The 6,188-nt window shown below is 38.2% G+C and overlaps 1 pseudogene; it reads left to right on the top strand.

The window, feature by feature from the left end:
* Positions 1 to 4,510: 4,510 nt before the first annotated feature.
* LOC101564394 lies at positions 4,511 to 5,936 on the top strand (annotated as a pseudogene).
* The last annotated feature ends 252 nt before the right edge of the window (positions 5,937 to 6,188 follow it).

Raw genomic sequence — 6,188 nt, 5'->3', positions numbered from 1 at the left:
ATGGGCTATGGAAGGAAATAGGACAATAATTTTCAAAGGTTGAAAGAAAACAACTGTCAACCTCCCACTACCAAATCATGGTAATTTTGATTTTGTTTTGAGACTGGGTCACAGTATACAGTTCAGACTTACAATAATCCTTCTCCCTCAGACTCCCTAATGCTGGGATTGCAGGTGTGCACCATCATGTCTGCCTGGTTCCAGGGCCAGTGTGGCATGTAGTACCTGGGATCAAACTCTGGACCTTGAGCTTGCCAGTCAGGTGCTTATGCCTCCAAGCTCTCTCCCCAGCCCATCATGGTATTTTCAAATGAAACCAAGAGAGCTTGTCATATAGTATCAATTACTGCCATACTGTCTCTCAAATAAATGTTTGTTTAAAAAAAAGGGTAACAAATGAAAACAAGAGACAAGAAAAAAAAGTCATAGGACTGTCCTACTGTAATGCTACATATGGTTAGATTTCTAAATTTTTGTGTAATAATATGTAATTATTTATGCCTATGATTTTTAAATTTTTTTCATCTTTTTATTTCTTTTCTTCACATTCTGTAGGGATTTAAAATTTAACATATCAATACTTGATAGAAAATACCTGTTCCATGTTATGTCTAAGATGTTTGATATTCAAACAGATAGTGAAGTTAAGCTCCACTGCCTAGGTTATAGGGTAATAATATCATTAAGCTTCTCTTCTGGAGGGTTAACAACTTAAGTTTGCAGGCCAAAAATTAGAGAAAAAGAAGGGCTGCAAGGACAGCCAACATTTTGGCCCTAGCCTTTCAAGGTCAGTGAGGACTCAGGATATAGGAGAACCTATACTGTAACATCCTGTAACTCAGTGGTGTCCCAAATTTTCTGATCAAGGAGATTATGGGGCCAGAGTGGTAAGTGATTGATGATGTAGAGTGTGCCTAAGGAGAGTCACAGGGAGAGAAACATTCTCTCAGGCTTTCACAGAGAGCAAATCAGTCAAGCAGTGGCTGTGATTCATCCACATGGCTGACACTGACAAAGGATCTACAAACTGTGTTACAGGGTTTCAGGGTAAATCCTGAGGGGATCTGACTGACTTTATCAGATACAAAAGTTACATTTCTTGTTATATAGGTCTTGCTTTATCTTGGTCTTAAACATCCAGCAGGAAAGTATAAAAATGAAGTATAAAAAGTAAAGACATATTAATCTGCTGAGCTGTAAAAGGCTCAAGTCAACAACTTCTGACATTTCCAGTCCTGCAGATAACTCACTACTATTATGGACTACTGGACTATATTGTATTATTTTGCTGAATTCACACACCTACAATATTTAAATGGCAAGGGAATACCCACCTCTGACAAAACTAAACAAAAAAGGTGGATATAAATGAAGGACCATTTTGTTATACAAACTAGGATAGATATACATTTCTCTTAATTCAATGAGAAGAAAGATTTGTACTAATAGTGTTTGGACAGGATATCATGTCTGCATCTTGTACTATGGATAATCACTAAGAAGATAATAATGACAATGTATTAATTATTGAAACTATCCTACTAATCAGTTTTGAAACTGTCTTATTGCTATTTGTTTCTCAATAAAATTAATAAAAAATGAAACCAAAAGAATGTTACAGCAGACTTAACATTAAATAATTAAAGGAAGCACTCTAAATAGAAATAATAATTAAAGGATCTAGGGGCCAGGGAGATGGCTCAGTAGAATAAGCACTTGCCTGGCAAGCACAAGGACCTGAGTTCAATCCCTGGTTCTCAAAACAAAAAATTTTAAAAAACTAATTAAAGGATCTTGCAAAATCAGGAAAGGAAGAAAGAACAGTGTAAATCTTTATGAAGACATAGTCACTGCCCAAAAAGTCTCAGTGACTGTGGACAGAAAACTAACATTTGTGGCCTCTACATAAGGGAATCAAATAGCTCAGATAGAATTTTCAGGTTATTTTTAAAATATGGAATCATCTTACTCTATTCCCAGTTTTAATGTAAAGTATAAAGTGAGAATAATAATATGCATAATTTCAGAAATTATATATTAATTGTATAAACCATTCAATTGAAACATTAATCATGAATGCTATATGCGAGTACATTGAGCTCCACAGACACAGCGCTGAGGCAAGTGACAGGCGGATGGGCACTAGATGACTGCGCCTTGCTGAGGAAAACAAGTAAATGTGGGTAAAGGAGATCCTAGGGAGCCCAGAGGCAAGGTGTGCTCCTATGCATTCTTTGTGGAAACTTGTCAAGAGGAACACAAGAAGAAGCATACAAATGTTCCTGTTAACTTCTCAGAGTTTTCTCAGAAGTGCTCAGAGAGGTGGAAGACCATGTTGGCTAAAGAGAAAGGAAAATCTGAAGATACAGCAGAGGTGGACAAGGCTCATTATGAAAGAGAAATGAAAACTTACATTTTCTCCTAAAGGAGAAACAAAAGAGAAGTTCAAGTATCCCAGTGCACTCAAAAGGCCTCCTTTGGTCTTCTTGTTCTGTTCTGGGTATCACCAAAAATAAAAGGAGAACATCCTGGTCTCTCCATTGGTGATGTCGCAAAGAAACTTGGTGAAATGTGGAAAAATACTGCAGCAGATGACAAGCAGCCATACAAGAAGAAGACTGCTAAACTCAAGGAAAAGTATGAAAAGGATGTTGCTGCCTACTGGGTTAAAGGAAAATCTGATGCAGCAAAAAAGGGAGTCATCAAGGCTGAAAAAAGCAAGAAAAAGAAGGAAGAGGAGGATGAGGAGAAGATGAAAAGAATGAGGAGGAGAATGAATAAGTTGGTTCTAGTGCAGTTCTTTTTCTTGTCTATGAATCATCTAACCCCCCTGTATACAACTCACTCCTTCTGAAGAAAAAAAAAAAAAACATGTAAGGCCATGTAAGATTTGTTTTTAAACTGTACAGTATCTTTTTTTTTGTATAGTTAACACACTACCAAATGTGTCTTTAAATAGCCCTGTCCTGGTAGTTTTTTCAATAGGCACTAACCTTGCTTGGCACAGTATGGGGGTTGTAAATTGGCATGGTAATTTAAAGCAGGTTCTTGTTGGTGCACAGCACAAATTAGTTATATATGGAAACAGTAGTTTTTCATCTTCTGTTGTCTCGGATGCAGCTTATACAAAATAATTGTTGTTCTGTTAGATGAATATCATACTGTAATTGAAAAAGAAGTGGCAACTGTTTTGTTGACATTCTGAATGCCTCTAAGTAAATATGACTTTTTTATTAGTAAAAAAAAATAAATGTCATATGCAGTGGTTAACTTTAGGGGCCAGCTTAATTGACTGAATTATTTTTGAGCACATCTGTGAGGAGTTTTCAAAAGATGTAAGCAATTATATCAGTGGACCAAGTAAGAAAGATCCATCCTCACACACTGTGGACAAGTAGCATAATCCTTTGATGGTCCAGAGAAATTAAGACTTGCGCATAAAGCAAATGTGATCTCTTTTGGAACTGGATCTTCTACCTCCAGCTGTCCTGAGACAGTGGAATCTGTGCTTTCCAGTCGTCAGACTCCAAGACTTGCATGGAGGCCTCAGGCTTGTTGGGCCTTCAGACTGAACCAAACCATGCTACTGACATCAGAGAGCACACTGTGGGGTTTCTCAGCCTCCATAATCACTACGTCAGGTCCTGTAGTAAATCTTCCCTCATCTACCTGTCTACTTATATCTATGTCCAATTAGGCCTTTCTATCTGGAGAATTCTGTGTAATATACTATACATTAACAAGGCTAAATTTACTTAAATATTCTATGGTCTTTCTGGTTTTTTTAAGAGGTAAAATTTCTGATTGTTTCAAAATTGTTAAGTAAACTAACAGACTTTGGAATGACCCTGTGAAGCCTTTAACTTGGTGCTACAACAGAACACCTGAGACTGAGTGGTTTATAATGAACAGAAATTAATTTGGGGTCATTGTTCTAAAACCTGGAAAGCTCAAGAGCGGGCACCAACCTCTGACAAGGGTCTTCCTACTGCAGCATCACATGGGAGGAGGTAGAAAGGCAAGAAAGAGCAAGGACCTGTGAGCGAACACATTTTCACTTTTATACAGATCACTCTCAGAATAGCTCACCTCACCCACTCCTGCAATGATAGCATTGACTCATTCGAAGGGGAAAGCCCAAGTGACCTAATCACCTCTTATTTGGCCCCATCTCCCAATGCTATTGCATTTATGAGTAAGTTTCCAATACATGCTTTTTGAGGGAACACATTCAAACTACAGCAAACCCTAATGCAATACAAATAAGATGTGTATTTTCCAACTAATGTAGTGGAAAATTGAATAAAAGACAAAGGGCAATTCAATTAAGCCAAGAAAGGACATGAGAGGAAAGAAGAACAGGGGAAAATCAGATAGCACACAATGAAATGGAGCAATACGTCTAATAATAAATTATATTAAATATTAGTAAATATAACTTTCCTGTTAAAAAGCAAAGATTGTCAGATTGAATTTTAAAAGAAAATATACCATAAGGTGTTCATAGAACATGCCTAAGAAATCAGAAATGCTGAAAGTATGAATATCAAAAATAATCTAACCAAATACTAATGAAAGGAAATCTGGCTTAGTTATATTAATATCATATAAAGTAGAATTTAAATCAAAATTTATTACTGCAGACAAAATAGGTCATTATGTGATAATAAAGTATAATTTAATGAAGTCTTAAATGTACATGAGCCCAACAATACTATTTCGAAAATAATAAAACTACCAAAAGAAGTAAATCTGCATTCATAGTGGAAAATTTTTACATATCTCTTTCAGCAGTGGACAAATGAAACAGATAAAAAGTTTGTACAACATTTGAATAACATAATTAAACACTATCCAATGGAGATATATATATATATCTGCATTCAATATTTATTCTCCCAGGAACCACATATAAAAATTAACTCCTAAAAGAGTATAAAGCAGATCTCAAAAACAAAAAATTCTCAAAACAGTATCATATAGATTTGTGTAGATTACTAAGTAACTAAGACATTAATTAACAAGGTCCCTTTTAAAGTTATATCAAGTCCATTTTTAAGTGGACACTTTTTTTTCATTTTAGTGAGAAAAAATAAAATAGCAATGAAACAGTTTCAAAACATGTTAATAGGACAGTTAAAATAGTTAATACATTGCATATAATTGTCTTCATAGTAGTTATTCAGAGGACAAGATGCAGACATGATATCTTGTCTAAACAATATTAAGGCGCTCAGTTGGTCCCCGCAGCAGCTGCAGCGCATGTTGTCTTCATCTCTCTTTTGCTTCCTCAAACAAGGCCTCTGGTGTGGCTGTCTCTGATGACGTCATCAAGGTATTCAATGACGTGAAGGTGCGCAAGTCCTCAACATCAGAGGAAGTGAAGAAGCGCAAGAAGGCAGCGCTTTTTTGCCTGAGCGAGGACAAGAAGAACATCATCCTAAAGGAGGGCAAGGAGATTCTGCTAGGGGATGTGGGCCAGACTGTGGACGACCCCTATGCCACCTTTGTCAAGATGTTGCCAAACAAGGACTGTCGCAATGTCCTCTATGATGCAACCTACGAGACCAAGGACAGCAAGGAGGATCTGGTGTTTATCTTTTGGGCCCCTGAGTGTGCACCCCTTAAGAGCAAAATGATCTATGCCTGTTCCAAGGAAGCCATCAAAAAGAAACTGACAGGGATCAAGCACGAATCACAGGCCAATTGCTACGAGGAGGTCAAGGACCGCTGGACACTGGCAGAGAAGCTGGTGGCAGTGCGGTCATTTCTCTGGAGGGCAAGTCTTTGTGAGCCCCTCCAGTCCCTGCCTGGAGCATCTGGCAGCCCTGCACCTGCCCTCAAGGGGTTGTAGGCCGCCCTCTTTCTGCCAGACCGAAGGGGCTGGGGGATCCCAGCAAGGGGAGGGCAATCCTTTCACCCCAGTTGCCAAACAGCCCCCCCCCCGACCCCCTGGACCTTCTTCCATCCCTGACCTTTCTCACCTGACCAAACTGCTTTTGATCTGATTCCTGTTGGGTTGAAGCAGACCAAGTTCCCCTCAGGCACCTAGCTCTCAGGAGGGGGGATGTATTTTTTTTAAACAACATCCACACTCCCCACCTATTTCTCCCCGCTCCCATGCTGCCAACTTCTAACTGAAAGAGTGACTCTGCTTGTCTATTTAGTTGTGTATATAAATGGAATGT

Source organism: Octodon degus, unplaced genomic scaffold (genome assembly GCF_000260255.1).
Source record: "Octodon degus isolate 3935 unplaced genomic scaffold, OctDeg1.0 scaffold00019, whole genome shotgun sequence".
Taxonomy (NCBI): Eukaryota; Metazoa; Chordata; class Mammalia; order Rodentia; family Octodontidae; genus Octodon; species Octodon degus.
The sequence above is the reverse complement of the archived record's forward strand: the minus strand, read 5'-3'. Positions and strand labels throughout refer to the sequence as shown.